Here is a 13340-nt window from a genome sequence, read left to right as displayed (position 1 = left end):
AGAGGAGACAGAAGACGGATGTATGGACAGCGCTGGACTGAGAGATCCCCCGTCGCTGGATATGATCATCCATCGCTGGACCCCGGAGACCCGTCGCTGGATAGCAAGAGTGGATTAGCACCGCTGGAATTTTTTTTTTATTTTTTTTATTTTTAATAAAGGAATTTTTCAAAAGTGTGTTTGTCTTATTTAACCATTTTGACACTTTCTTTGTGAAATGGTAGGGGTACTTTTGTACCCCCTTACCATTTCAAACAGGGGGGGGGGCCGGGATCTGGGGGTCCCCTTGTTAAAGGGGGCTTCCAGATTCTGATAAGCCCCCCGCCCGCAGACCCTCACAACCAACGGCCAGGGTTGTGAGGATGAGGCCCTTGTCCTTATCAACATGGGGACAAGGTGCTTTGAGGGGTCACAGACCCCCAAAGCATCCTCCCAATGTTGAGGGTATGTGGCCTGGTACGGTTCAGGAGGGAGGGGGGGCCGCTCTCTCGTCCCCCCCTCTTTTCCTGCGGCCTGCCAGGTTGCGTGCTCGGATAAAGGGTCTGGTATGGATATTTGGGGGGACCCCCACGTCAATTTTTTTTTTAAATTTGACACTGGGTTCCCCTTAATATCCATGTCAGACCTGAAGGGCCTTTTGATTGAATTTAGGGGAACCCCCACGCTTTTTTTTTTTTTTTTTTTTTTTAATCAATGAATGAATGAATTGTCGGCTAATACAGAGAACACTCATTGAGTGTTCTCTGTATTACGGAGACCCGACAATTTAGCCGCAAGTGATTTTAAAAGACTTTTTTTCCTGCACAAATGACACTTTGTGCAGCGACAGTTCTAAGCACCAGAAACATGCGCCCCTTCACAGGCATACTATAGATACCCCCCAGCTACGAAATTTAAAGGAATATTACACTTTTATTGTTTCACTTTAATCATTATTAAAATCACTGCTCCTGAAAAAACGGCCGTTTTTAAAACTTTTTTTTTGCATTGATCCATGTCCCCTGGGGCAGGACCCAGGTCCCCAAACACTTTTTAGGACATTAACTTTCATATTACCCTTTAAAATGAGCACTTTAGATTGTGAACGTTCGAGTCCCATAGACTTTAATAGGGTTCTAAAGTTCACACGAAGTTTAGGTCTGTTCGCAGGTTCTGGTGCGAACCGAACAGGGTGGTGTTCGGCTCATCCCTAATAACCATGGCATGTTTGAGCAATACATCATTTAGGGACAACTTTGTGCAAAAAAATATATAATTTTCCCGCAACTTGTGTCAAAATATAAAATATTCCATGGACTGAACATGCCTCTCAGCAAATAGCTTAGGGTGTCTACTTTCCAAAATGGGGTCATTTTGGGGGGTTTGTGCTATCTTGACATTTTATGGCCTTCGAAACTGTGATAGGTAGTGAAGAGTGAAATCAAACATTTACGCCCTTAGAGAGCCTGAAGGCGGTGAATGGTTTTTGGCGTTCTGTACACGGCTAGGCTCCCAGAGGCAATCAAATACTATCAAAAGAAAGCTCTATTTGTGAGAAAAAAAGGATGTTTGGGTACAACATTATATGATCATGCAACTACCAGTTAAAGCAGTGCAGTGCCAAATTGTAAAAAGCGCTCATTGAGCAGCCTAATCTTCCGTGGCTGAAGTGGTTGAACAAAAAAAAAACAAAAAATCCCTGCAGACTTCACCCTATACAAATCTAGCCTCATAAAATCCTGCCTCCATGTTGCAAAACAAACCTATTTTGTTACTCACATTAACACTCTCACATTCAGACCTCATGGGCTGTTCTCTCTCTAATCCCTACTTTGCCCCCCAGCATCTTCCCATGCTAACTCACTCATTGCCCAATAAATTACCAATAATTTAAAAACAAGGTTGAGGCATTATATGGGGACATTTCCACTGTAGAGATATCTTCCCAGCTTACCATACTCTGTCTAAAATAGAAGAGGTTACCAAACTCTTCTCAGACACCTACCTAAGAACCTGTGCCCTGGACCGTGTTCACTCAAAACTACTATGTTCACCTGCTCTACTCTATGCTCTCTCACTCACATGTTCAATCACTTCCTTTCTTACTGGCATCTTTTCCTCCCCTCTAAAGTTTGAACTGATCACTCTCATACTTAAAGAGCCCTTACTAGACCCCACCAGCCTGAACAATTTTAGACCCATCTCCTTGCTCCAATTAACCCCTAAACGTCTAGAATGCCTGGTCTACAACTGGCTGAGTCACTACCTCATCAGAAACAACTTTCTTGGCCCCCTTACAGTCTGACATTTGCTTGCATGCCATCTTACCCTTCATATAGGTAAGATGGAATGCTAGTTCAAAAAAGTAAGTAAATTGCTGGTAAAATGTTACATTTCAAAATTACAAAGTCGGAAATCCATCAGAAAAAGCAAAATGATATAAAAAAGAAAATACATAAAAATATGACACCTCTACTAAGCATCATGTTGAAGTGGCGCTCAAATGTAATCTTTCTAAAATAGAGCTCATACTATTACACCCACCTGTGCCCTCTTCCACAATATTAATAGCAAAACTATCAGTCCCTCCTCTCATACCAGGGTGCTAGGTGTAATCCTGGACTCTGACCTGTCCTTTCAGCTCTACATCCAATCACTAACCAAATCTTACAAACTCCACCTCTGTAATATTTCCAAAAAATGCCCCTTCTTAACCAATGAAACCACCAAGCTACTAATTTACTCTCATGTTGACTATTGCAACTACTTTCTCAAAGGCCTACCACTACACAGGATATCCCCATTTCAGTCTTTCATGAATGCTGCTGCTAAACTCATCTACCTTTCCAACCACTCAGTGTTTGCCACAACTCTCTACCAATACCTCCTACTGGCTTCCAATTGCCCGAGAAATAGCATTTAAAATGCTAACAACATAGAATGGTAGTCATAAATCTATCCCAAGCTACATCATCAATCTTGTCTCCAACCATCCTCTCCACTCCTACAAGATCTCCTACTCTCTAGTTTGCTTATCTTGTTCTCTCATGATATAAAAGGAGACCAAATGTAGCTGTGGATGGTGTGTAGACACATAGAATCATATACAACACTGATACTAAAATCACAAAGGTTTGTTACAATATAGATTAAAAATGACACAAACAAAAAAACACTGTAAAATATGTCTATTCATGGTTCATATTAGATGAAGATACTGTATATAAAGTAGCTCCACATGCAAACTCAACGTGTTTAAAAAATTTCTTCTTCAAGATGCAGCACGCATAGTCACAAATTAGGCCATATTGAGGATATATGGCCTAATCTGTGACTATGTGTACTGTACTGCTGATCTTGTTTTTCATTTTATCTCATATAATATGATGTATGGAGGATCGGTCCTCCATCGTGTTGGTTAAAGGGGTCCTTTGGTGTTGTTTTTCTTATATCTATAGTGGACAATCCAAGACTCTTTGTAGATTATTGATCTCCCTCATATGATTTATGACAAGCTGGTCGAGTTCTTTTGCTGATATTTGACACTGGCACTGGAGACTTTAATTTTTGATGATTGCCTGTGGAATCTGTGTCTCCTTGTATTTTTCCTTTGCTGTGATGGAGTTCCGCTATTTTATGATTATATGTTTGAAAACAAGTATTCAAGGGTGGCAGCATCTGCTGACTTTACTCACATGTACTCCTTGTAACCTGTGGGACATGCAGCAGGTACAAAACTTCCTGGGATGAGCAGTCTTTCAGGCACAGATGCCAAATCCAGTGAGGTAGTGACAAACAGTGCAGTGTTTATTTGTGCTATATACAGGTCTATATACAGGTGCTGTACACTGTTCCAGAAAACAAATAAGAACAAAAATAGAAAAACAAAAACCTACCTGTGTCTTGGCTCTAACTATACAATATATACAGGTCCTAACTACCAGTCTGAGAAAGCCTACAGCTTGCCAGCTTCCACAGATACAGCTTAACAGCTTTTTAGCAACCTTTTGCTCTCACAGACCATTGTTGTCTGTGTTTCCCAGGCCAAGAGCAAAGGCTGTCTGTCTCAGGTGAGCTTAAATTAGCCTGGGAGTAGAGGACAAAGACCCAATCTGGACCAAGGTTCAGAGATCCTTGACCATGTATAAGAGGAGCCTGGGAGACGTATAAACCCAGAACAGGACTTTTCCCAGCTCTCTCGGAGATGCTCTGCTACATCCTGAAGAAGAAATTTACATGAGTTTACATGTGCAGCTACTCTATATATCTTCATCTAATATGAACCATAAATAGACATATGTTACAGAGTCTTTTGCGTGTGTAATTTTTTATATAAATTGTAATAAACATTTGTGATTTTAGTATCAGTGTTGTATACAATAGAATTGATGTGGCTGTAGACATATAGCATACCTTCTCCCTCTGGGATCCAGATTTAAGTATGTCCATCTTACATGATCCCATCTAGGACTTCTCCAGATCCTCTCCCATCCTCTGGAACTCCCTATCCCAATCTTTCTGGCTATCTCAACCTATCATGTCTCCAATTTAAAACAGAACGTTTACATTTTCCATCAACTCATGCCTCTCACAGTTAGTACTATTTGATCCAGTTGGCCTACCCCATTAAATTGTAAACGCTCACAGACAGGGGCATCCTATCCCTCTTGTATTGAATTGTATTGTAATTGTACTGCATTCCCTTATATCTTAAACCACTGTGCAAGTTGTTGACACTATATCAATTTAATGTAATAATAATAAGGGCTTTTCTATTGAAATTAATGGAAATTCTTCCACTTATGCCTGAAAGAAGTAGCAGTCAGTTGGGGTTTTTTGTCAAGATTTTAGAGAAAAATACACATATAAGACTTTAAAGGGTTGCTGGGGGAGGGGGAGAACATTTAAAGGACAACAATGGAATTCTCATTGAATTGAATGGGTTTTAAATGAGTTGACCTGTTTTTACAGCATTGCTTCCAGAATCCCTGAGCTGTTACATAAAAAATAAAGTTTGTATACAATAGAATTCTTTAGAAAGTGTTTTAAATGTTTCTTGTAGTATTAATTCATTTTGACTAATTGAAAGAGCTTCTTAGCGTCTTACAAATAAAAGAGTTTGTATACAATGTAATTCTTTAGGACATGTTTTAAGTTTGTTGTATTATTGCATAGTTTTTACGTAAATTAAAAGAGCTTTATAGTTCCTTTGGGTAAATAATGTGTTAGGAAAATTGATTGCTTTTATTGTAACAAAAATATATCTTAATTTATTTAAAGTTTAACATCTATTCCCGTGAGTAAAACACTCTTTGGAATAATTCTTGGTTATGGTATTTTATAAATAGGAAAACACACCTTGCTTGTTTTGCCTGGCTTTTACCTTTTAATAACTCCCTAAGAGACATGTTGAATTTGGAGATTAAACTCTAGGGTTATTCTCTCATAATGTCTTGTTATGAATACCACTGAGGTTTAGGTCAACTAGCATTAATATTAGTTTCTTATGTATAGTTTTTCTCCTTTACCAGATACATAACAAAAATAGTACAGGGTGTAAAGGCCATGAACTAACAAATATTTTGACTAAAAATTATGTCAGCATGGCAGAATAACTTATTGAGATAGCCTTAGTACAGTGGTAGGCAACCCCCGGCACTGGTGCCACAAGAGGCGCACAAAGCCTCTTTTGTCAACACTGGACTCCCTCCCTATCAGCAGAGCGGTGCCGAAAAGTGTCAGTGAGACACTAATGCATTACAATTTCAGAGTTCCCCACACCGCACCTGCACTGAGGGGGATGCACTGTGCCCTCACACATTGTAAAAGATGGGAAACATTGGTTCTCTAGCTTTGCTGTTGCTGCAATCATCAGCTTTTGGGAAGAGATTGGGTGCAGTTCTGCGAGGGGGGTTTGTCCCTGTTTCCAGGAGAAGGAGGACTATTATTGGCCACTGCTAAAGCCAATCACTGTCCTGATAGCCCTCCACCTGGAGGAAGAGGACTCGCTTTGTTGCCACTACCAATCTCAGAAAGAAGGGATTTCACTGTGATTGAGAAAACCACAATCAGATGACAGTTTGTGGAATTACTGTTGAGCTTCTGGGAACTTATGAAATTATTCCTGAACCTTTACGTCATTTACTACTGAACCCCTGCATTCTGTGTCCCTTAAAGCCACAGCCAGTATTTAGCACAATGAAAATCACACCCAACTTTTCCTGTGGCGCACAGCGCCACACTTTTTCTCAGCTGCGGGAGCCCAACTTATGATCATGCACACAGGCCCACTGCTTTCAGAAAATGCCCCTGACCTGAGCTCATCATTGCAAATACATTCCAGATGCTTGTATGTGACATCACATAAATCACATACAAGCACGTGGGTTGGATCAGCAGGATGAGTGTGCCAGGACAGGTAGATGTGTCTCCAGTGGCCTGCTAAAATGGGGTGATTGTGCAGAATACTAATACTCTGGGCATGATTCACAATATTCTTTGACATCGGCATGTAAACCAGACCAAAAGAGTCTCTGGGATATTCTCTCCTTACACAACCGGACTTTTTGACAGCAAAGGTCTGACGGAACGAGTCCTTCAATTTGAACGTGACTCCAGGTAGACGGGACTAGCAAAGGAAGTGAATGTCGCCACCTCCATCGGCGAGATTGACACCTCGCTAGCCCCGTCACCTAGTATGGATTTAGAGGGGAACCCCTACACCGAAAAAACAGCATGGGGGTCCCCCCAAAGTCCATAGCAGACCGTTATCCAAGCACGCAGCCATGCTGGTCAGGAAAGGGGGGGACAAAGCACCCCCCCTTGTTGAGGACACGTGGCCTGGAGGGGGGGGGGGCGCTCGCTCGTCCCCACCCCCTTTCCTGACCGGCTGGGATGCGTGCCCACCCACCAACAGTCTGGCAGGTTGTCCGTCAGACCTAGTCCATTGGAAAATACCGGTCATGTGTGGGCGTGTGTGGACAAGTTCGCTCGTTCGGAAAGTCTGGCGGACCTCTTCTGCAAAGTCCATCAGATTGTCTGATCGTGTGTACACGGCATCAGTTTTCTCTATACCCAGGTGTCCACCAATTCTATGACTATGATCATGACCATGACCATCCGGCAATATGGTTTGGGGACCAATAGCTGTTCTACCACCTCCTCCCCTTGCTTTACTACTAAATACAGCAAGTTATTTTTAAGAGCTATGTAAGGAAAAGATACCCCCTACATCAGGGTCAACAGGTTCCCCATCAATCATTTTATTGTTTTCTCTAGCTCTATTAAGTGTGGAGTCTCTCAGTTGTTCCGTATAAAAATCCTCTTTTCTGACTTCTAAGTCAGGCACTGCATTCTGTCCACTCTCATTATTAGAGTCAGAGATCATTTTTTTCTTTAATATTCTCAAGCTCTGGGCTGGATTCCAGCTCCTCTTGCTCCCCAGCCATTACAGAGAAAGGAAAAGGATCTACTCCTTCCTTGGACACACCAACAGTTTCCCCTTCAACTTTGCAATCAAAAGTGTAGCACCCTCTAGTGTGCTAGAAGTAGAATAGGGTTTGTTAGTGTAGGAAAATTGTCAGGCTTGGCCAGGAGCCAAGACTGTGTTGTTTTGCTTTATCTGGGTCAAGTGAGTGACTCAGGGAGGTCTGGATGACTCATAGGCAGCATCTCTAAAACCTCCTATACTTCTAGAAACTTACAGAAGATTATGTGTTCTCCAACCCCGCCAGTACTCTCTGCTCCCCCTTCTCTCCAGCTCCCACCCAGTGCTCTCCACTTCCCCAGGACCAGAGGACAGGCTGACTTGGGCCGGAAAATGGGGACAGCTGAAGGTGCAGGTGGCCAGGGACCACTTCATCTCACAGCAAACAGATCCTACCTGCTGCTGCCCGTCATGGATATCCTGCTAGCATGCAAGGTACTGTACCGTGCATCAATAACACACCTTCCCACAGACAGGGACTGCAGACTGGGACATGGGGCACAGGTGGGGCTTTCCATCAACTGAAATCACACACACATTTTTTTTCCATGCTTTCCTTACATGATGCAGTGCATGCCACCTATACAAAGAGACATGCGTTTTTTTCAAATAAGCATTATCACATTACATTGGATCATCATTTAGGGAACAGTTAGCAGCAATTTGACCTAACGCATGGCAATGATAACATTTTATTGGCTCTGTACCCAGTTCTCTAAACAGCCTCAGGGCCCCTATTGACCTATTTGGCCAGTCTCCAGCTTTTGAGCCCACAGTCTCATCATCTGTAGCAACAGCCTTGCAACTTTTTCCTGAGTCCCTGAACCCTGAAACACACTTACCTGATCCGTGGTTTTTCACCCCTAAAGACATTGCGGTGGGGCACAGATGAGTTCAGTAAGTCCTCAGCTGCAGTCTACATCTCCACCAGGTCCACTATCTGGTCTGCAGTCTTAAGTCTCATACACACAGTATGATTTTTGGCAGGGGATTGTCTGTTGACAGACCGCTGTCCTAAAATCTTACCATTAGTATGCTCTTTTTGACAATTGTTGTCAGGGAACTCACAGTGCTAATGCCTGTCTCTGTGCAGCAGTGGCTAATTCCCATTCCGCTAATGCCAATGGACATTGTCAGAGAACTCACAGTGCTAATGCCCGTCTCCGTGCAGCAGTGGCTAATTCCAATTCTGCTAATGCCAATGGCCATGCGCTGTGTCCACGACAGAGGCGAGCGAGTTCCGGAACGAACGTGTGCACTCGCACACCCATGCGATCGTGTGTGCGCACTAGCACACCCATGTGAACAAGTGTGCGCACTTGCTTACGTACATTCACGACCACCAATCCTGGTGCATGGCGCCTTATATAAACAGAGTCTCTGCCTGATACCAGTGTTGGATCGTCTTCAGCTTGTTCCTGAGTTCATGATTGCTGTTTGACCTGTTACCTTGCTCCTGACAAACCCAGCTTCCTTGGCCATTCTCCTGGATCACCCCTGCCTGTTATCTACCTTTACTGATTATACAGACCTCGGCTTAGATTCTCTACTATGGCTCTGCTTCCTGATTCTGTACCTCGCTGCCAGCCCATTGCTAACCTCTGCCTGTCCTTGACTATGAACTTGCCCTCAGTTTATATACCTTGTTTCCAGCCAGTTGCCAACCTTTGCCTGTTCCTGACGTTGCAGTTGTTCCTGAATCCATACTTGCCTGCCTGGTTTCCGCTGAACAGTTCTGGTGATCAGTCTTCACGCCTCCTCCGAGAGGATCCTGTATCTCCAAGCTTCAGTCTTCAGCCTGCAGGCACCTGCACCCTTTCTTTGCCCCAGCACTCCCTGTCTTCACTACCAGGGGTGTTGGGACCAGAACCGTGCAAGAGGCAACCCTCAGCACGTGATAATTGTCCAACTTTCAGCTGACAAATGTTGGATGGCAGGCTAGTAAATTATTGGTGGACAGTGGTTTGATGTCAGATTTTTGTATGGTCGGTACACAAATCTGTCACACAAAAGTCGAAAATACAAACACTCACCAAACATGAAATTAGCAGAGGGGCCCAAAGGGTGCGGCTCAAGAGCTGAAATTCCTTTGTTCACTACGTTCATGTTTGTTGCACGACAATTGTGTAACAATAGCATACAAGACAAGATCCTGGCACACGCCTTTAAGACAAAAATCAGATGCTCAGTTGGCAGACAATTGGGCCATGTGTACAAGGCTTAAGGGTCTCCATAGCTGTCCCACTTCCCTAAAGTGTCAGGGTCTGCTCGTAAATAGTGGTCCATGACCACATACTCCACAACAAGGTCTCTGGCTGCAGCCACTTCCTGGTGAGATGTATTAAGTCAAACATCTGGAGCAGGGTGGCTTGTCAGAACTATATGAGCAATGATGCATCCGTTGAGCCTGGACCACAATGTTGACACCCAGGTGTGCAACAACTTCCGCTTTCAATTTCTCATAATACCTGGCAGCCTCTGGTTCCAGGTCATAATAAGCTTTTTGAGGTTCCCCTGACAGAAAAGGTGCTAGCAGTCCTGACCATTGCTCTTTTTGTGATCCTTCCCAAACAGCAACTCTTTCGAAAGTTGTGAGGTAGGCTTCCACATCATCTGCAGGTGTCATCTTCTGCAGGTAATAGCAGGCATGCACCATTTTCTGTTCCACTGGTGTGTGTGTCTTTGTACATATGTGTGTGCCTGTGTATGTGTGTGAGGGAAGCTTAAAGAATATAGATGTGAGGGGGATTGAGAGAGTACAGATGTGAGGGGGACTGAGAGTGTACAGGTTTTAGGGGACTGCGAGCATACAGGTGTTAGTGGGGCTGAGAGCATACAGGTGTTGGGGGGCTGAGAGCATACAGGTGTTAGGGGGCTGAGACCGTACAGGTGTTAGGGGGGCTGCGAGCGTACAGGTGTTAGGGGGCTGCGAGTTTACAGTTGCTGGTTTGGGATGTCTCTTTTGGGCAAAATATAAATATGAAAGCACTGATGACTTATAATACACTGTTCATTTTCATATATAATGTTGTAAGTGTTAAAATAAAAGGTGTGTGCACAGAAGGACTCGATGGGATGGCTAGTGGGCGGATTCGGTAGGACTGCCAGTAGGCAGGCCCTGGGGAATGTTGGCAGTCAGGCCTGGGGGGCCCAAGCCTAAAGCTGTCTAAGGGGCCCCACAATTTCTGATGGCTGCCCTGCATGCAGTGTAGGTGATGATGTTTCAGTCTCAGTCTATACATTAAAAAAATGAGTCTCTTGAACAAAGAGGACATCTCCTTTCAGTGAGCGAATGTCCCTAAGTAAAGCTTTCCTGTTACAAGGACTGCTAAGCTAATTAATTGTAATTGTAAAAAAATGTAATTTCAGTGATCTCAAGAGAGTCGAAAGGAAGAAAGAACTGCAAGCCAGGCCTGAGACAAGTCAAAAACCAAACATTTTGCCAATTGAAAAATGAAAATAATGCATGAGATTGTACCATCATTTGTTTAATTTTTCGAAACAAAATCCAACATGTTGGATCAGGCATTTTCGAAACGTGTTGAAAACCGTGTGTAGTAGCTGTCACACTAATGATATAAAAAAAAAAAAATCAATCATTTTCATTTGGTTTTTGACTTGTTCTATAGCCGGCTTTAGGAGGCATAACTGAAGAGAAAAATAAGAGAAAAAGTGGATGGTCTACTGCAGTGCAAAAGTCCATGGAGTGAGTTGGAGCCCATTCACTGCAGGGACTACCCCCCCATTTACATTGGCAGCTCCCCTGAATAATTTGGATAATATATATACACTGTATATATATTGTAACAGTAGGAAAGGCGGGCTGGTTGGTGGACGCTATGGTGTCTATTTACTACAGTTCAAGGGTGCAAAATCAGGCTCACTTCTGCATAGGAACCGATCAGCTTCCAAGTTTTATTGCCAAAGCTTAACTGAACAAGCTGAAGATAGAAGCTGATTGCCTACCATGCACAGCTGAACCTAAACACAACGTTTTGAGACATTTTGCACAGGTTCACAACAAAGATCCCATACATTTAAAATTTTTGGGGGATAGAAAAATACAATAAACCATGGAGGGGGGCACATAAGGTCAGATCCATAAGTCAGAAGGAATCCAAATGGATCCATACTCTACACTAGGGATGAGCCGAACACCCCCCGGTTCGGTTCGCACCAGAACTTTCGAACGGACCCCAAATTCGAACGAACTTTAGAACCCCATTGAAGTCTATGGGACTCGAACGTTCGAAATTAAAAGTGCTAATTATAACGGCTAATATGCAAGATACTGTCCTAAAAAGGGTTTGGGGGACCTGGCTCCTGCCCCAGGGGACATGGGTCAATGCCTAAAATGTTTTTAAAAATGGCCGTTTTGGCGGGAGCACTGATTTTAATGACGATTAAAGTGAAAAAAAAAGTGAAATATTCCTTTAAATATGGTGCCTGGGGGGTGTCTGTAGTATGCCTGTGAAGTGCCACGTGTTTCCTGTGTTTAGAACAGTCCCTGCACAAAATTACATTAAACGGAAATAACACCATTTAAAACTGCTTGCGTTTTTTTTTTTTTTTACATTAAACATGTGTTGTTTATTGAACAGTATTGCAGAGATTACAATCACAGTGGCAAACACCGAACAATCAAAAGGTGCTGCGTCATAACCATAACAGTAAATAAAGAAACATTTCTCCGTTGCAGTAGACAGTAGATATCATAGCCAAGCAAAGTTATAGCACAGACACGTAATTTACTTCAACAGTACATCAAAGTTCCTAATTACACGTAGCAGCCTCTTGTAACCATCTATCCCAAATTTTATTGTATTTAGCTGGGCATCCCCTTTTTTTATATATGAATTTTTTATACGGGAGCGTGAAATTAACTTCCCGTTTCCAGTCCTCCACCCTGGGCGGAAGGGGTCTCATCCACTGCCTAGCTATCACTTTTCTAGCAGAAAACAAGGTTTCCTGCAGGAAAGTTTTGGTAAATTTATCCAATACTTCGGGAAATATCCCTAGGAGACAGGGTTTGGGGTCGAGAGCCAAGGGTGAGCCCATAACATCATGTAGAAATTATACTACTTGTTTCCAAAGTTCCTGCAGTTTAGGGCAAGACCATATAAGGTGGAAGAATGTCCCAGTCTCAAGAGTACATATCGGGCAGAGCACAGATTGATTTGTATTATATTTGGCGGTTCTAAGGGGGGTGAGGTATGCTCTATGTACTATGTAAATTTGAGAAAGCCTGTCTTGGAGCCTGGGGGACACCAGCTTGCACGTCTCCAGAGCCTCCTCCCATTCCTCGTCTGTCAGCTCACCTACATCACCTTCCCAGCGGGACTTTAAAGCATACGCCAGTCTCGCCGAGATTGGGGCCGCGAGCATACCATAGAAGCACGAGATAAGCTTTTTGGAGTCAGTATCCTTCACTATGGCGACAATAGGGTTGGGAGCAGGCTGAGGCAATGACTGCAGAAATTGTGCTCTAAGTGCATGCTGAACCTGAAGGTACTGAAATAGCATAGTGTTTGGAATACCAAATTCCTCCTGCAGCGTCTGGAACGTTTTAATAGTGCCATGGTGAATCAGGTGATGCATGTAGTATATTCCTCTCGATACCCATAACTGAACACCCTGGATCTTTTGAAGTTCTGGCAATTGTTTGTTATGCCAAAGTGGGGTATAGTCATTTGGAGACATAACATTCAATTTAGTGGACGCCAGATCCCAAATCCTTCTGTAGTGAAACAGCATGGAGTGTTTACCTGGCTCTAGTGTAGAGCTCCCAACCCCCGTCGAAATAGCAGCTATCGGATCATCTGCAATTTGTGCCCAGGTGGGGCAGAGAAGGGTAAGAAAACGTTGTTTATCAGTC

Source organism: Lithobates pipiens, unplaced genomic scaffold (assembly GCF_037356315.1).
Source record: "Lithobates pipiens isolate NorthernLeopardFrog02 unplaced genomic scaffold, aLitPip1_a1.2 Scaffold_22, whole genome shotgun sequence".
Lineage (NCBI taxonomy): Eukaryota > Metazoa > Chordata > Amphibia > Anura > Ranidae > Lithobates > Lithobates pipiens.
This window is presented reverse-complemented; position numbering follows the sequence as displayed.